Consider the following 18,897-nt stretch of genomic DNA (forward strand, 5'->3'; position numbering starts at 1 on the left):
GTTTTTCTTTAGAATATATGAATATATTAAAGCATAAATAAATGATACAGCTATAAGTCATGCTCTAGATATAGCAAGTCATGATATAGATATAGATACAGATATAGATATAGATATAGATATAGATAAGATATAGACATGGCATAGATATTTTGGCAAATTGAAGGCCGAGAAATGAAATAATAGAATGCTGACATAGTGTGGAAGAAGGGTTTTGGCAACCTGAACTTAGATAATTTCCATTCAGATTATATAAAAGTCTAGAAAAGACAATCTACATAATTTGGTATCTGGCTAGTGGAAATGGAAGTAGAGAAAAGGGAAAAAACAGAGAAGAGAGAGCTGAGTCAAAGAAGCCATTGATTTGGCATCTTTTATCTATTATTTGTATTATTATTTTGATTTCTTTGCATACGCCAGACAAGGTTACTGAAGGTAGGGCCCTTCATTATCTATTTTGAAACTCTACCACTCAACAGAGGGTAATCAACAAAATTGAATTGATCTGTCCACAGCTGGATAGTTAATGTGACTTCTGTCTACTATGGCTGCTATTGTCTATGGCATTTGCCTGTTTTTTCTTTGAAATTTGGATTCCCTGAGCCATGACAAGGGCATAGCTATGTTGACTTACCTGTCTGTGGTTTGTCTTATGAATGCTGCTCACATATCAATTCCATACTCTGTGCCTTTCAAAGACCTGAGACAATAGCACTTAGCTTCAATATTCTTACACAGTTCAATGGCCTCTGCTGTTTAATTTTACTGCACTTGGAGGGGGGGAAAAGGTGCCATTGGGGGAAGCACTGTCTTATTGTAACTGTAAATACACGGTTTTAGGCTAAACTTAGTGAGAGATACCATGTTTGCCAACAAATTATTCCTAGCCAAAATAGCAACAATTCTGCATCCATCTAAAGCTCTAAATAAAACACTATTTATCTTTCAATAGTAAACTGTAAATTTAGAAAACCAAGGGAATTGAGGCACTGAATCTTTTATATCCTCTTTGTTTCTCTTTATGAAAAACAAGCTGTGTTATATTGAGTATCACCTTAAAAAAAAAAAAAAAAAGAAGAAATGGCAAAAATATATGTGGCTACCACTTTAAAAAAATCCTATTAGCTACTTTTTGCAAATGTGTTCCCTTTTCTTTCCGAATGGTTTTTATTATAATTTAGACATAGAGAAATTACCTCCTGAAATATGCCTGTTCTATCTAGAACAGCTATTACAAAGCTTTCTAAAAACCCTTGTAATTCTTAGGGAGATAGGGGGTTGTCTTTTGAACCAGCAATTTTGGCTTTTCTCTCTCTGTTTCCCTGGCAAATTCTAAAGAATTGGAATGCATGTGTCCATCATGATGTATTTTGAATTTTTAAATGTCAACTTTTTTAGGGAATTGTCTTTCCATAAAGCGGGTCGTTGCAAAGACACTTGTGAATTATTACTGTCCTTTCTGTGTGTCTACCCAGGACAGGATCGCCTGTTCCTATGGTTAATTCGGTCAAAGAAAACACTGGATCTGCACGTTGGAACGACTGGCCAGTGATCTGACTGCATTCGCAGCCCCCGCGGCTGCCCTGGCCGTGCGTGTCCACCCCGGCTCTGTTTGCCTGCTGGCAGCCTCGGCGCGGAGCACACACAGCATATGCCAGGTGGCCGTGTATCTGAGGCAGAGGGACGGGAGAACAAAGCAGGAAAGGCTTCCATTTGGACAGAAATGCTTGAAGCCATCCGACTGCCAGTCACATATTAAAGAGAGAGGAAAATGCAATGATGCCTGAATGCTCTCGCCGGTAAACAACTTCAAGCCCGAGATGCAGATCACAAATCTTCCTGCGCTGCTGCTGACAAGCTCAGCTTGAGCGTGGCTGCAGGAGACAAAGAAATCCGCTCCAAGAGGAAAATAGGAGAGGCGCTCCTCACACCGACTTTCATCTCTCTCAGAAACACCGTGTAGGGATCTATTGCACCAGAACCTGGGTGTCCGTATGTCAGAAACCTATTGTGTTGAAGGTGGGGATGGGGGAAGAAGGTTCTAGAATGCCCTGTCCATCTTTTTTCCTATTTATCTCTGCCCTCCACTTGGTACTTACCCTGCCGCTCGCCACCATCTTCCCCACACACTGCAGCATAGAGGGGGCAGATGCAAATGCCATCTCAGAAGTGGTGGGGGCTACAAAATATTCTTTTAGAAAGGAGGCAGGATGGCATGGGTTCCTGAAAAGGGGGGATGTATGATTTCTCATAGAAATAAAGTATTGGCCCTACATCATGTGTTAGTAGGATAAGTAGCCTGGTTTCTCTGCATCATTTCCTCGGCCACTCATTTACTGAGCAGCTGCTACGGGCCAGCCGGCGTGCTTGCCTTCAGTTTAGTATTGACAATCTTCCCAACAGTACTAAGCCCCCTAGTGCTGACTTTACAGATAAAAACACAGACATTCAGAGCAGGTGGTTAACTTGCCCAGACTCACTCAGCTAATTGATGCAAGAGAGTGAGGCCCCAAGATTATCTGATTCCCAAACCTGTGCTAATCAACTTCCTGCATAGATAAGTCACTTTGCAAGGTTCTCTCAGGTGCTCTGGAATGTCTGCAAGCTGTATTCTTTAATCAAAACAGCATGGGTGTTCTAACGGAGTAATTACTCTCACTATTTAGATGTTAGAACAGTAAAGGTCTTAGCAGCCACGTGACCCAAGGCTGGATCAAAATTCAAACATGGGTCAACCTCAATATATATCTCACTGCTCGTTTGAAAGCTCTACTGACCTGAACTCAAGAGAGTGTAAAGAGCTAGTGTTACTTTTCCTGAAGGTCTTATGTCATCTTGAAATTAACCAAATGGATACACCTAGGAATGGACTGCATCATCATAGGTCTTCGTATATTTGAATATTTTGTTCCCTCTGCTGAAGAACGAATTTCTGTCTATTACATCTGACAAATCCCTTCCCTTTGATCTTTCACAATCTTATCCTAAGGATGCGTTTTGGACCCACAGAACCACTGCTCCTTACTGTGCTCCAACAAGCCCTGTACTCACACCAGTATCGGAGCACTGGAGTGTTACTTGTCTCTGCGGTGGCTCCTCCAGGCGACTGTGATCTCCCAGAGGACACATTTGTATCTTGTTGCCCTTTGCACTTCCGGTACCCAGGTCAGTGTCCCATCATAATAGGCATTCAAGAGCATTTGCTATGAGAGTCTATAATTAAACGAGGCAAGAATGAGAAGCCATCAGAAAAAGACGTAGGTCTGTATATGTCTGTGTGTTTAAAAGCCAGTGTGGGGAGAAAAGGAGAAATGCCATTTATATTGAAGGGACAAAGTTATATTACTCCTTATCTGGCTTTTAAGGGGATTCTGCTGAGCTAAAAATCCTGTATTCATAGGAAAGCTTTACCTGAGCTGCCAGTACCATGTAAGATTATGAAAAGAAGGATTTTAAAGAACCTATTTACTTTGTGTCACGCACCGCTTGCTGTTTGCATTCCACTCTGGTTGAACATTGAAATGAGACAAGCCTTTATCACCTTTGTGTCTGGTCACGTCTGCCTCCCAGCCTCCCCTGCTAGCACAGCGACACAGTACCAGGCTGTAAACACAGCAGCAAAATGGTTCAGGAAAGGGAGAAGGGGGGGGGGGGGGAAGAGACCTGCTTGGGTTCATAATTGGATGAAAATATATTTAATGAAAACATTTCTATTGGTAGCAGGCTTTTTATAATTTCTTCATTTCTTTATAATTAAATTTTCTAAAATGCAGACATTTGGCTTTAAGTATCATATTGGCACCGGATCAGTGCCGTTTGCTTGCCAAGCTTAAAAGGGAAAATATAATGGGGAAATACTGTAATTTTATAGTTCTTGTAAAAATGAGGGAATCACAACCCTCACAAAAACCCCAAGGAGGATGTCCCTAAATCTGCCCACAGAGAGACCAAGATATGTGTTTTCAGTTTGGCGGATGACCTTAGAAATCTATTTGGGCTTTATTTTCGTTTCCCGGAACATCACTATAGATCCACCTCAGCAAACAGATGTGCAGAACATGAACTGGATGCTCATTGGCTCCGCAAATAGAGCTGAGGGTTTCAGCTAATTTCCATTTTTATTATATAGCATGACTTTTGCTTCTTTGTTCTCTCATAATCAACTTCAGTCCCCTCTGAAAATCCCCTAACTGATGGCTTCTAACCAGGTTAGATTGTGTGAGCTGAATGGAGACTTATTTATGACAGCCTTATCCACATATGCACCTGACATACTTTCTCTCTGTGGAACAACAAATTGGATTTTTCAAGAGCAGGAGAGAAGTACAAGCTCCTTCTAACAAAGTAAATATGATACCACTTGTGTGTAAGAGACTCTTTTGAACCAAATTAAAAGTGCATTTTTGAGACATTCAGCAAGGGAACTCGGCGTCTACAACCTTGCTAAAGAACAAATTGCACCCGGGTCCCCGGTGATGGTGAGGAAGACTATGTCTGAGAATAAGCACTGGCTCTTCTTCCTTTGCCCACAGAATCTGTTTCCCTCCCTTCTCTGGCTTGTCTTCACTTGCAATAGTTAATTTGGTGTGTCAACCTGACTAGACTAAGGGATGCTCAGAGAGCTGGTGAGACATTGTTTCTGGGTGTGTTCATGAGGGTGTTTCTGGAAAAGATGAGCATTTGAATCACGAGATTGAGTAAAGCAGGTAAGTAGTCCTCTCCAATGCATATGGATATCATCCAGTCTGTTGAGGGCCCATATAGACAAACTGTTGGAGGGCCTGCCTGAGCTGCCCTTGGACATCTGGACTCAAAGTGGGATTTATACCATCAGGTCTCTCACCCCATCCCAATCTCAGGCCTTTGGACTCAGATGAATAATAATACCAGCTTTCATGATATATGATAGATAGATGATAGATAGATAGATAGATAGATAGATAGATAGATAGATAGATAGAAAATAGGTAGGGAGAGAGAGAGAGAGAGAGAAAGAGAGAGAGAGAGAGAGAGAGAGAGAGAGAGAGAGAGAGAGAGAGAGAGACTCTATTGGTTCTGTTTGTCTGGAGAACCCTAATACCGTGTTCATACAGATTATTGCATATCCTTGGTTCTCCTGCATGCTGACCTTCGATTAGGTTTGGCCAATGATATCATCATCAGGAGTAGAGGATGGGAGGAGATAAAAATCTGCATTGACCCTCCCTTGCCTCCCTGCTTTGGTACCACAAGTGTGGGAGTGACTACGTCACTCACAATTAATGTTCTCTTCTGAGAGCCCTTCCTCCATGGTCCTCACTCCAGTAGCCTACCATAACTCTGTGGCCTTTCTGTGGCCATTAGGATCCCTAATATTGCTAATATTGGTGTGCTTCACAAACTCTTGTTTGCTAACTTATCCCTGCTCACAACTTTATGTGCTACTTTTAAAAAAAAAAAAAACTTTTCAGATAAGCCATCTGAGATGAACCCAGGCTTTGTAAGGATCCTAAATGATGAAGAAAGCAAGTATTTTTTTCTTTTAAGAAAATGTTACCTTGAATAAAATAACTCACTGGATAGCCATGGATTGATCAATTGGCTTCCAGTAGGAAGGTCATAGTGAGCAAGGCTGTCTGCCTTCTTCACCTTTGACATCCATGGCAAAGACTGAGAAAACACCAAGTGACTAAAGGCTTCATCCTCTAAGGAAGTTAAAAGAGCTGTCACACACCTTCTAGATTCTTTAATGAATCTGCTAGGCTGAGAGGTGCCGGAGTCCAACCCCAGCGGGTCCAGGGGTCCCCAAAGGTGTGGATGGAGTCGGTGAAGAAGGAATGACACGGAGACGGAGTTCAGTTGATCAGCAGCCTAGCCAGGATCTCCAGCCAGGATCTCCAGCCAAGTTCTGGTCTGGATCTCCAGAGAGGTTCTGCTTCAGGATCTCCAGCCAAGTTCTGAGTCCATGTTCTCTTGCTAGGTTCTCCAGGTTCTCCAGCCAGGTTCTGTAGCCATGTTCCCTCGCTAGGTTCTCCAGCCAGGTTCAGTCAGCAGGTTCTAGTCAGGTTCTTTTGCCAATTTCTGTAGTCAGGTTCAGTCCAGGATCTTTTGCCATGTTCTCTCGCTAGGTTCTGTCTCTAGGTTCTGAGGCCAGTTTCTGTCCAGTATCTTTTTCCATGTTCTCTCCAGCGAAGTTCTTCTGTCTCTAGAGAACGTTCTGTGTAGGTTCTGTGCCTAGGTTCCGTCTCTCTTGGTTCCATATTCTAAGTTCTGTGTCTTAAGTTCTGTGTTCTAAGTTCTGTGTTCTAAGTTCTGTTCTAGGTTCTGAGTTCTAAGTTCTGTGTCTTGCTGTCTTGTTGCATATGTATTTATACCAGTTGATTCAATCCTATCAATCTCTATTACAAAGGTTAGGGCGTTTCTTATCTTCATTCCAGGAAGTAAAGATTATGTAGCTTAAGCACGATTGTTAAAGTGATTAATTACCCACCTGGCACTTAGTTAAGAGGTTTTATTCCCTCCCTAACTTCAGGGGAAAATCCCTACCTGGGGAAACAACCTTTCTCAGAGAGGTGACCTTGGTTAAAACACATAGTGCCAAGAAGGTGAGCAAACATATTAAGAACAGTATGCCATATATGCCAGGTACCTTGAAACAGCAAGCATGGACCGGCTCCCGGCAGAGAGGAAATGATTTCATACCAATGAAAGCACAGGGGCTGACTCATCCTCCTGGATGGGGCACAGCATCAAGTCAGGAGGAAGCCACAGAGAAGTCCTAACACAACCTGACTCCCTTTCACTCTAAATGGCAAGTACAGGCTGGATTCCAGGACATCTTAGCAGAAGAGGACGTTTTCTAGGACATCTTTTTGCTCAGAAAGTAAGACAACACTCAAAGATCATCTAATATATTAGGAGGAAAAAGGACTTAAAGGGGCTCTCACTGGCCAAATCGGAAGATCGTGACCTCTAAACACATAATGATAATCAATTCATTGAATAGAATAAAATGAGAATCCTTGGAGAGAGAGAGAGAGAGAGAGAGAGAGAGAGAGAGAGAGAGAGAGAGAGAGAGAGAGAGAAGGAAAGGAAGAAGAATGAAGTTAGGGATGGAGGGAGGGAAGAAAAAAAGGAGTGATGGCAAGTTGCTCTTTCTTACAGTAAAATACCAACTAATAAGCACATAATTATGGAATTAGTAACCAATATTTAATAATCAATGAATGCTAAAATAGTGAGTAATAATTTGATGAAGAGGATATTTCAGTCTCATAGAATCTCACCACAAACTACTTCTTACTTACTAAGTGGAAAATGGCAACTTCACTATGGAGAAACCTAGGTAATGCCACGCCTACCAAAAAAAAAAAAAATGAAAGTTAATATCTTCAATATAGGACAAAGCACCATCCCTTGTCTCCTGATATAATGTACTAGGAAGAACACCACATCATTTTTGTGATAACCTTGCCAAAGCTGAATGAATGACTATGCTATTAGTTCAAAAATCTTGATGCAAAGAAATCATTCTCACTTTCATGTTGCTCAACTGACAAACTTTTCAATCTAATGTGTTGGAAAATACATACCTGTTGAAAATCTGTAAGATGAAGCATTTAGAGAGGAATCTTCAAAGACTGTTGGCATTCCAAACTAACTGTGCCTCAGGGCATAACGTAAAACTTAATACCATGAGATGACTATAAGTAGATGAGAGAGCTGGAGACATGACAAGGAAGAGAACATAAATGAAAGGCAGAGTGGATTGACAGAAGACCATGGTTCTTCTACTCTTACATCTTTTTTCTTCTTCTTTTAACTATAGAGAATCCAGATCTTCTGCTTAGATATTTTATTTTATTTTGAATCTATGGCAAACCTATTAAACATTTTTCTCCTATTTTCCTTCTCTCACACCTTCAACCTGTCACACATATTCCAATACCCCATTAGTTCTATCAGATATTTAATCTGCCAAGATTTTAAATTTGTTTATGATTTTTTATTACTCTTCTAACATTTGTCTTACTTCACCCTAGATCCCAGTTATTGGTAAAATCCCTTCTTACATCAGTGTTGCTATTGGTTGTCAAGAGGTTTCAGTATTGTGTTTCTCATTTTCTGATTGCAAGGATTTCAACATATTTTGTATTATTCCTCTGGATTGGATGCCTGTTTTTGAGTATGTATACCAATTTTGCTATTGCAAATTGGGGGACACTTTAACCTTAATCCCAAACCCACCATAAAAACTTTTTAAATAAAAGTAAAGGAGGTAGACTCTTTCACATTTTTTTAAAATAGTGAAATCATAGACACTGTGTTTTATCTCTACCTTTAGATTTAGAATGATAGGTACAATCATATATCAGAGGCTTTGTTAACAAATACTGAAACATTCATAAAATATATATTGGCACATATATCTTTTTATTTATTTTATACTGTATCAGTGAAAATCCAGGTTTAACATGCATGAAGCCAAGACAACTAACAATGCCAGATACTGAATTTATATCATACTGTCCTTTGAACACCCAGCAGGAATAAACTGCTGAATGTAGACACCATGCAGTGCAATACATTTGTAATTAGTACTTTTGATACTTCTGTTTAAAAGAAGGTCATGGAGATGTTTTCTAAACATGATCTTTTGATGAAAAATAGACATATTTAAACAATTTATATGAATACAAGCATGCCCTGGTTTAATAAGAAAGATTTCAAATCAAAAGCCTTAGATGTAGAATACTATAAAAGAACCAGATGCCATGAGTTTGCTAATTGTACTCTAGTATACAGGTTATTCAGGATTCCTTTATTATTATTATTATTTTTAGAACCTGTAAGAGACCCTGAAGACTGAGGGATTTTTCCACGGTGGCACTCACATGTCATTATCCCCATAGATGTTCTTACCCACCCTCTTTTGCACACAACCTTAACCCCTAACTCTTCCTCCTGAAGAATAATTCTTGCCTCTTCTGAGAACCATCCTTGACCAACTCTGAAATTGGCTAAACTTCATCTGATGCTCTCCTGCTAAAACCCTATAAAGAATCCCATCCTCTTTCTCAAGATTTTTCCTTGAGAGTCTGTCTTCTCATACCCAGCATTTTTTAAAGTTTGCTTATGCTAATGGTATTCTGGTTACTTTTCTTCTGCAAAATGAACCTTGCGTGTGTGTATATTGGTATATGTATGTGTGTGTGTGCCTATACTAAAAGAGTTTTTCACAATGTTTTAAAGTGAGTGAAGTGTTTAGCCTTAATTTTTCACTTAATCATTACAACAAAGGATGACTTTCCCCACCTGTGTTAGAAAAGGAAATCTAGGTTTAGGTGTGATATATGGTGGAGGAGAACAGAGATTCTCCATGTAGTTGGGCACATGGCAATCCTAGTCCCTAAAACAGGAAATTGGGAAGTAGGACAAGGTTTGAATAAAATGTGAGTTCAGTTTGGACATCATGAGTCTGAAGTCACTCCTCTGAGATATCTTAGTTCAGATGCAAATAATTGGATGTATGGTCTGAGGGTCAAGAATTAGATTCCAGAGATTGGAAGTCATCATCGAAAAGATAGAAATTGGAAATCTTGGCCTAGGAATAATCCCACTATCTAGATTAGTTTTAAAAAATGAGTGATAAATATAGTCTAACATAGCTCAAGGAATCTTAGATCATATAACACCGGCACAAATAAACATAAAAACCATGGTATGATTGTTCTACTGAATCCTCTTGCAATGAATGCAGTAAAGGGGCCATAACAAAGAGCTTGTTATCATTCCTATAACAGTGGGCCTACAACATGCTTAATCATTACAATCAACCTTCCTTTTCTTATAAATTATAAAGAGTCCTGATCTCCTCAATCAGATTATGATGTGTCACATTAGGATTTGTGAAATGGTCACAGCTGTACCTTTTGTAAGTTATGGACCTAGAACTACTAAAATCATATGTGATTATGTCAATTATTTTCATTTCCTGGCCTAATATCTTAGCCTACTTCAAGGGTTTGGCTAACGACTGAATTTGATAATCATCCTTTAAGAGACTAGGCTTCCATTTTGAAGAGGCTTAAATCTCTGATAAATAATATAATGAACTGATTAACTATTTCATAATCCTGCCAATTCCTAAACCAGGATTTAGATGGCCCATTTGAAAGAGAAGGTCTCCTTAACATTGAAATCCTTCTACTGAGAACTCTAACAACTTACCATATTCTCTATTTAATCTCATAATCCCCTAGTTGCTTCCTGTTGAGAGCTTGGGTCCCTTTGTTTCATTTGCATTTTCTATAAGATACAACTTGAGGTAAGTTTTCCCAGATTCTATGGTGAATTTGGCTCTCCACAGCAAATTTTATGAACTATAGAGCCTTCAAATATTTCCTATGAGTAACTAGTCATACTATTTGCAGAATGTACCTAAACCAACAATTCAGGGTCAGCATCTCTTTCAGATACCTAAAGCTGAAGGTTATATCTTGAAAGGGAACAATATCTACATAGAAAATGTATCAAAGACTAACACTCCTCTTCCAGAATGCACCAAAATAAATTTCTATAAGAACTTTTCATTCAGACTGCAACATTATTTTATTAATTTTGTAGTAATGTATTACTTTCAAAAATCAATCATTTACAATACTTTAAATGTCTTTTCAGATTATAAAGACAAAATAATTTCACAGAATTGTGTACTTCTCCACAGACTCCTTTTAACTCATTCTCATTTCATTTTGCAAAGCCTCAGGATGGCTGTGTGCTAATTTTGCCAATTGTTTCCCTCCAGATCTAATTAGTGAAGGTCACTGAAATGGTGCTCAAGGTCTTTTGCTAACTCATATTCCAGAAGAGTTTCTAGCTCTCCTTCAAAATGTGTGTGTACTTTCTCCAAAATTCTGCTTGCTTAACAGGTTCGTGTTTATTCTGTATGGCCAACCTAAGGAAGTAGAAAAGCCAGAATTATATTTCAGACTTTCCCAACTGTCAGTTTTGTACTCAAACAAACTAGTCATTGCTGTCCCTCAGAAGGAAAGCTGCCTCTCACATATGAAGAGCCTTCCTCTTGGAAGATTCTGTGTCTTACAAGGTTGTTTTGAAATGTTGACGTAACATATAAGTAAAAAAATTCTCCAAGCAGATTAAATGCATATATAAATTTATAATAGCCCACTAACTCCAGTTGGCAGAGTTATAGCTTTAAGATAAGTGGCAAAACACTTTCCAAAGAAGTTTGGAGACTCTTTTTTGTCTTGCTGCCAAGTTCTCCCCACTGAATCTTACGCACTGACTAATGCATATGCTTGTTTGTGTGAGATTCCAGGGAATGGTGTCCACTGAGGATGGTCTGTGAAAAGACTTTCAGCAGAGGCCTATGTGAAGTCATTTCTTGGACAGGTTTTAGCTTCTGCTATATTTCTAATAGTTGTTCTGTTGCATATGCATCAACATTAGCAGAATGGGAGTCCTGTAGCTTTTAATTCATATGTAGTAAACTCAAATATGAACTATGTTTTATAATTTAAAATATTCATTATGGAACTATATATATATATAATATATATAATCTTAAAATCTCTATTTAATCAATTGGTTTTCATCTTTTCCAGTATTTATACCTCACCTCTTTTTATTGACTTATCAATATTACAAAATATTTATTTGCTACCTATTATGCAAATGTGAAACTTGGATCCCAAAATTTCTGTCTTCCTACTGACCTTCCTACTTCTGACATGCAATTTTTTTCTTCTACATTACATGTGTTTACAGGTTATGTTAGTATTCATTGTTGTTAAATATTTCATTATATAAACATGCCAGAGTTCTAGTGTTTCTTATTCTTGAAATAATTACCTCTATCTATTTTAGCAGTTTGTGAGCTAACATAGATCAGTTCAAGCACGTTCATGAGAAAATATATCAGATGTCAATTCCAGTCACCTCTGAGATTTTACCATCCCAAGGAAGATATAAATTCAGAACTGCCTGAAGTCCTATCTCCATGGCTTCTAATGTCATTATGGAAAAAAAAACAAACACCCACACAGTTAAGAATATACCATGTTGAGTCCCACTTCAGTTTACGTAAAAATTGGGGACAATAAACGTATATATTAATATCAATGATTGCCGTTTAGGATAGATATTAAGAAAGATCTTCATGAAAAACCTATTTACATATTTTATTTAAACATTGCCATGTACATATTCTTTTCAATTGAAAGTTGCAATTAGCTTAAAACATGTCATCTCCTTGTAGAGTTAGTATTTTTTTAAGAAATTGAGGTGGTGGTTCGTTCTGTGAATGAGTAGCTCTGGCCTGTGATTATGATATTATCCCCTATTTTTCTACCAAGAGAAGAAAGAAATAGCAAATGGAACACATGTAGGGAGACAATGTGATATCCTATTTGTAGACAACACTAGTTTCCAACCAATAATTTTTTTTAAGTATCAAATAGACATTCAGGTAAGCTTGATGACTCATATATAAAATTGAAATCATAGAGTTTGTAATTCCTAGAAAGGGTTTCAGAATGCCTATGTTTCTTTAACGTAATTGCGTTCCTGTGGTTTGAAAAGGTTAAATACCTACTGTAAGGTCTAATTCTCATCACAAGTAGCTACTTTATTCATCTGGGTGTGTCTGGCTTGAGTTATTGAAAAATTATCAAAACTTAGTTACTACTTAGGGCTTCCAAGTAAGCAGAACTTTGCTACTGAACTCACTTCTAAGCTTTAGTAGATTTGCTTTACTAAAAAAGAAAGTTTATGCATTTTAATATTATTTTATATCCCTTCTTAATTTTTTCTGTCTAGCCTACTGGAATAAATGTCTCTCAAAATAATCAATGAAATTTCAGACTATTTTCTCGGTGCTGTAGGAATCTCACTTAACAAAAACTGCCCCTAAAATGTTATTGAAATCTTTCCAGAATCAATAGAAACAGAGATGCCTCCTTTTGCCTATGGTTCCAGGATTCCGGTATAAAACCGCTGCCATTTGCACCGTACGCTAATGACAAGCTGGATGTTTGCATGAAAGCCAATATGTTCTTACACTGCTTTCTGAGACAAGTAATAATCAGTCTGTCATCAATGTCATGCTGCAATCAGGCTGTGACAAGGTTTGCAAATAACGTGAAAGGAATTGCTCATCCCTGAACGCTGCAGATCAAAACCAGACCTGAACAAAAACGAGAAGTCTGCTGCGCGTCAGCTGCACAAGCTCTGGGAACGTGCTGTGAATAAGCAACAGCAGCAGCAGAGGGAGCGGCCAAGCCCTTTCCCCACGCTCGCCCTCCATTTTTTCTGTTTTTATGGAGAAGACCTTTTCTCAGCTACCAATCCTGGAACATCACTACGGTGATATAGCCACCTAAGCCCAACCTGATTGGAAGTACTAGTAGTATTATTCTGAGGAATGATTGGAAAAGCAAATAACACATTCATCCTGGGGGGATTCTGTCTCTTAACTCATGGGCTGGAGTAGGCAGGATTTCTGATCAAACCCAGCACTCCCGTCAGTGACAGGACTGTGTGCACATGAGATTGAACCACCAGTTGCTTTCTTTTCCGGTCCTCCCTCCTCAATCCTTCCTACCCCCCAGAGGAGCTGAGATGTGAGTTATTTATCCACCACTGTACCTGACACTTGATAATCTGAAGGCTTGCACATTCATAAGAAACAAGCTAACCTTATGTACCTTTGAGAATGGTTATAGAAGTTAGACTTATAAAACTTAAAGAACAAGATTATTAGGAAGGGAAAAAAAATTTTTTAGAAGTGTCAACTGATCATAGGTCTGCTCAGAGCTTTGAACATGGTTGTGTTTCATGTTTGTGCAAATAGGTGGACAGCACATGACATACGGATCTAAGCATTCATGATTTGTGCCTAAGCATGAGCATAGATTTCAGATGTGAATTAATTATTGATCTCATCTTACCTAACAATAGACAAACATGTAAATTGACCCTACCTTTGCTATGCTAACCAGCCAATCAGGAGAGTATGCAAATTAACCCAACAAAGATGGCAGTTAATTTGCATATATAGGTGCAAAGCGGCAGAGCAAAGACTGAAGGTGGCTCTGGCCGGAGCAAAGGCCTGGGTCCCGGGTGCCGGAGGAAAACCGGTGCCGGCATCCAGGGGAAGCAAAAGCCTATTGCACAAATCTCTTCATGCAACAGGCCTCTAGTTTTGGCATAAGAGACTAAATGTTCAGTTATTTTGTTGTTTTTACAAGAAACCTTGAAAACCAGGTGCTACTGAGGGACATTCAAAGTTAAGTGAGGATGGTCCTGGCCAGGTGGCTCAGTTGGGTGGAGTGTCATCCCATACACCGGAAAGGTTGTGGGTTTGACTCCCGGTCAGAGCACATACCTAGGTTGGGGGTTCAATCAGTTAGGATACATATGGGAGGCAAGCGATTGTTGTTTCTCAAATTGGTACCCCACCCCCCTCTCTCAAATCATTTTTTTTAAAGAATATCCTCAGGTGAGGATTAAAATAAAAACAGTTAAGTGAAGATGGTAAGGAAAGGATAAAAGCAAATGCATCCTAAGCAAAAAGTCTACATTCCAGAAAGAAAGGCAATGTAAAGCATATTTAAGATCCTTATTCATGTTATTACAGTCATTTGAGACTATGGACCATATAGTCATAAAAAGAATTGTCCAATAAAGTGTTCATTTAATAAATATATGCTAAGCACCATAATATTGGCTGAGTACCACCTTAGACATTATGAGAGGTATGCAAGATGTATACTACAAATTAAGCCTTATGTTTTCAAGGAGTTTATAATCTGGTTAGGGGGAAGATTCTAATGCACATGAATGTAGTCATAACTTTTTGAAAGTGGATAATGTAAGCACCAAAATATGAGACAAGAAGCACTCATGAACTACACTAAGGACTTGTACTAGCAGATATCCACAAGCAATTTCTTTAACCCATAATTGTGTATCCCCCAACTTTCCTAGTCTTCTGACCTTACCTGTTACCATTTAATTATAACCCAAGTATATCATAATGAATACAGAAAGTCCAGACCCCATCTCTGCTGTTTATGAGGTCTCCATAATGTAGGTTGCACTTATATATTTGGACTGTTACTTATCACCTCTCAATTTTGACCATAGAGCTGGGATTCTTCAGCTATTGCCTCTGTCCATCTATCATTGGATATGTTTATTGATCGTGTTCTGTCTAGTCAATTTCACTCCAAGACAGGGATATATATACCCACTCTTTGGCTTCCCTATAGCAGTATACCTGGGATTTACTGGTTTCACAAATTGAACTGAAGCCTTAAGGACTGATCAAGGAATTACAATGCAGAAAATGAAATTTAAAATTGGTTATAGGCCCAGTTGTCGTGGCTTGGTGGTTGAGCATCGACTTATGAACCAGGAGGTCATGGTTCCATTCCCAGTTGGGGTACATGCCCAGGTTGAGGGCTCGATCCCCAGTGTGGGGCATGCAGGAGGCTGCCTATTAATGATTCTCTTTCGTCATTGATGTTTCTATCTCCCTCTCCCTCTCCCTTCCTCTCTGAAATCAATAAAAATATTTTTTTAAATTGGTTATAAAGTAGCATGTCTCTTGGAGTGTATCACCTATGCCTGCTTTTTTTGTTCAAGCCATGAGGCCAGGACCTTCTATCATCCCCTGCAATCAGAGACCTTTCTCTCCCAACTGCCTACATCTCCAACCTCCTTTCTCTGGTTTCCTCGTTGCAAATCCCAAAATCAGTTAACACGGCAACATCTCAGAAATGAAGCCCTGCTCAGAATAAAGCCCGACTTTGATATAATTGACAAAGCCCTTTAAAGTCTCTCATCTTAAACACTTCTTGCAGAATAAGCTTCAGATTTGTAAATTTGATGCACCACAGAGGAAAACAAAGACTCATTTCTGGGCTTCTAATAATCTAATATGATTAGCAAGACTAGGTAGACCCTGAAATCACTTGTTCTTTACACTAGAGTCAGTAATATTCAAGCAATACCTAGATGATTTGTTGAATTCTGCTTAAAAATACAGTAATGCTTATACATTTTTTAAATTAGTCGTTGAACTACACAAAATTACCTTAAATTTTAACAACTTCTATGTCTGCAATTGCTGAAAGAATTATGTAATACAGATACAATATTTCCTGTGGAAAGAAGGAATTCTAAACCATTGTCCATTTTATGATTGAAGCCCAATTATTAATTGATAGTAAATTTTTAAGATTTTTACATTTCTGGAAACTCTACAGTCTTATGCAATGTCAGAGGTCAGTGATACAAATTTGAGTACAGTCTCACTATGTGATATTGAGGTCATAAATAAATATACTTATCCTTTTCTTATTTCCTAGATTCATCGTCATTTTTCTTTTCATGATAGTACTGGGGGAAAAGTTAAATTGCAATTCTCATTAGAGAATCATCTCCCTTATGAAAAACTAAACTGTGATTGCAATTTAGATATTTTGAAGAAGCCGTAAGAAAGTCTTATTCCAAAATATTAAGTACTGTGTTTCTCAATTTCATTTCAAATAGCTGAACAAGCTTTCCAAAAAATCCTGAAAAATAACTAATTGTTTTAGGAGATTCAGAGGTAATAGGGCACAGAATCAAAGACAGACTTCTGGTCAGTACATGAGAGATCTCCAGATAAGCTCACATTATGAAGTCAATAAATATTTACTAAATGTTTACTAGAAAAGGTGCTATACTGGAGCTGGGAATCAATGATGAACAAGAAAGCCAAGTATTGACCTTCAAGGAGCTTGTACAATAATGAAGAGACAAATGATGAACAATGACACAAATAAATAAAATAATTACAGATAGTGCACAGTGTATTGAGTACAAAGAAGATGTAAACAGTGTTATGACAAAGTGAAAAAAAATTCAAATGTACTTAAATGTATGAAAAAATCTAAATTCTAAAATAGAAAAAAGATTAAAAGTACTGACAGCATTTTTTACCTACATTAATAATGATTGAAAAGTTTGATAGCACATTCTACCATCCAGACTGAAACAAAGAGTATTTTGATTGTGAATGTAAATTAATTCATCCCAGATGGAAAGTAATCTGGCAATATCTATCAATGTATAAAAACACATAACTTTTGACCCTTATCTCATAAATTGGAATATGGCTCATAAATTTGTTCTCATTTGTACAAAATGGTGCCATGTACAAGGTTATTCATTGCAATGTGTTCCTAGTAAGAATAATTGGAAAATATCTAAACATTCATTACAAAATACCAGTTTAATAAATTATACTACACACATATAAAATATGTATGACACAGAATGAGAACACAGTCTTTTGTTTGTTTGCAGATATGGGCCAGTTTCCAAAAGTGTTAAGTGTAAACAATTAAGACAGTACAGTGCACATACTATGCTAAATAGAATGTATATATCTTATTCCTGCATGCCTAAAATATCTCTGAAAGTGCATTGGGAAGAAGTGTTCTTCTTTATGTACATGTTTATATTTCTTTTTGTACCTGTAAATTTTAAGTTAAGTGAATGTAAATTTGTTTTAAAATATTTAAATATTTTTGTATAGATAAAAATTCCAAGTCGTATCATCTATTCTGGCATTCACATTGCCAACTCTTTAAGCTTCAGGGTCTGAGAACAAAGTTCTTGAAAAATTCATTGATTATGTCAGATTCAACTAAAAAACACCCATTAGAACATATTAAGTTCAAGATACTCTGCTCTTGGGACATAAAATTAAAATATAGCCCCTGTCTGTCTTCAAGAGAATATATTTCAGTGGATGAACTAGCTATTTCTGCAAAGAGTAAATTGTGATTAGAGTAATTAGTAGGAGTACTAAGACTTTTAAGTTTTATTATACCTTCCAAAATTCTTTCAGTTTCCATGAAGTATTGGGTTTAAATAATTACTAAGTTTTCCAATGTGTTATTTATAAAATACAGTTTATTTTATATAAATCCCTACAGTACTATGGGGTGTATCCTTCCAATATTATTAAAATATCCTATATAATAAAAGGGTAATATGCAAATAAATCAAATGGCAGAACAACCAAACAACCAATCAGAGTGAAATATGCTAATGATATGCTAAGGCTGCTCAACCGCTTGCTATGATGTACACAGACCACCAGGGGGCAGACAGTCAATTGGTCGACCAGTAACTATGATATGCACTGACCATCAGGGAGCAGATGCTTCAACCGGTAGGTTAGCTTGCTGCTGGGGTCCGGGTGATTGGGACTGAGCGAGATGGGCCAGACACACCCTGGAGCCCTCCTGCAATCCCTTCCTGGACTGACCATGCACTGGTGGGGTCCCTCAGCCTGGCCTGCACTCTCTCCCAATCCAGGGCCCCTTCGGGGATGTCAGAGAGTCAATTTCAGCTGGATCTCAGAAGCCACTCCCCCTGGGAGGGTGCCAGATGCAGGGCTCATGGCTGGTGAGCGCTGCTGTGGCAGTCAGCGCCTCTCCCTATTGGGACTGATTGGGCATGAGTCTGTGGCAGGCACAGTGGGGCCGGGATGAGAGAGAGCGGCAGGTAGGATCTGCAGGCAGCATTGGACTGCGGGTTTCGGCCTGATCCCTGCAGACCACCCAGAGGGACCCCACCTGTGCATGAATTCATGCACCAGGCCTCTAGTGTTATATAATAAAAGGCTAATATGCAAATTGATACCTCGGGAGTTCAACCAACCGGGAGTTTGACTGCTTGCTATGACGTGCGTAGACCACCATGGGATGGCATGGAATGAAGGAAGGCCCCAGTTGGCAATTGGCAGCCAGGGAAGGAAGACCCCAATAGGCCCTGATCACAGGCCAAGCCTAGGGACCCTGCTTGTGCACGAATTCCATGCACTGGGCCTCCAGTATG

The 18,897-nt window shown here is 38.6% G+C and overlaps 1 non-coding gene and 1 pseudogene across 1 annotated transcript; one reads left to right on the forward strand and one right to left on the reverse strand.

Moving 5' to 3' along the window:
* The first annotated feature begins 2,990 nt into the window (after positions 1–2,990).
* LOC118675789 overlaps positions 2,991–18,897 on the forward strand; it is a 33,406-nt pseudogene continuing 17,499 nt past the window's right edge.
* LOC118677967 lies at positions 8,425–8,561 on the reverse strand. Its single transcript, XR_004974667.1, has one exon. It is a non-coding gene; the product is annotated as a small nucleolar RNA SNORA8 (small nucleolar RNA).

Source organism: Myotis myotis, unplaced genomic scaffold (assembly GCF_014108235.1).
Source record: "Myotis myotis isolate mMyoMyo1 unplaced genomic scaffold, mMyoMyo1.p scaffold_m19_p_2, whole genome shotgun sequence".
Classification (NCBI taxonomy): domain Eukaryota; kingdom Metazoa; phylum Chordata; class Mammalia; order Chiroptera; family Vespertilionidae; genus Myotis; species Myotis myotis.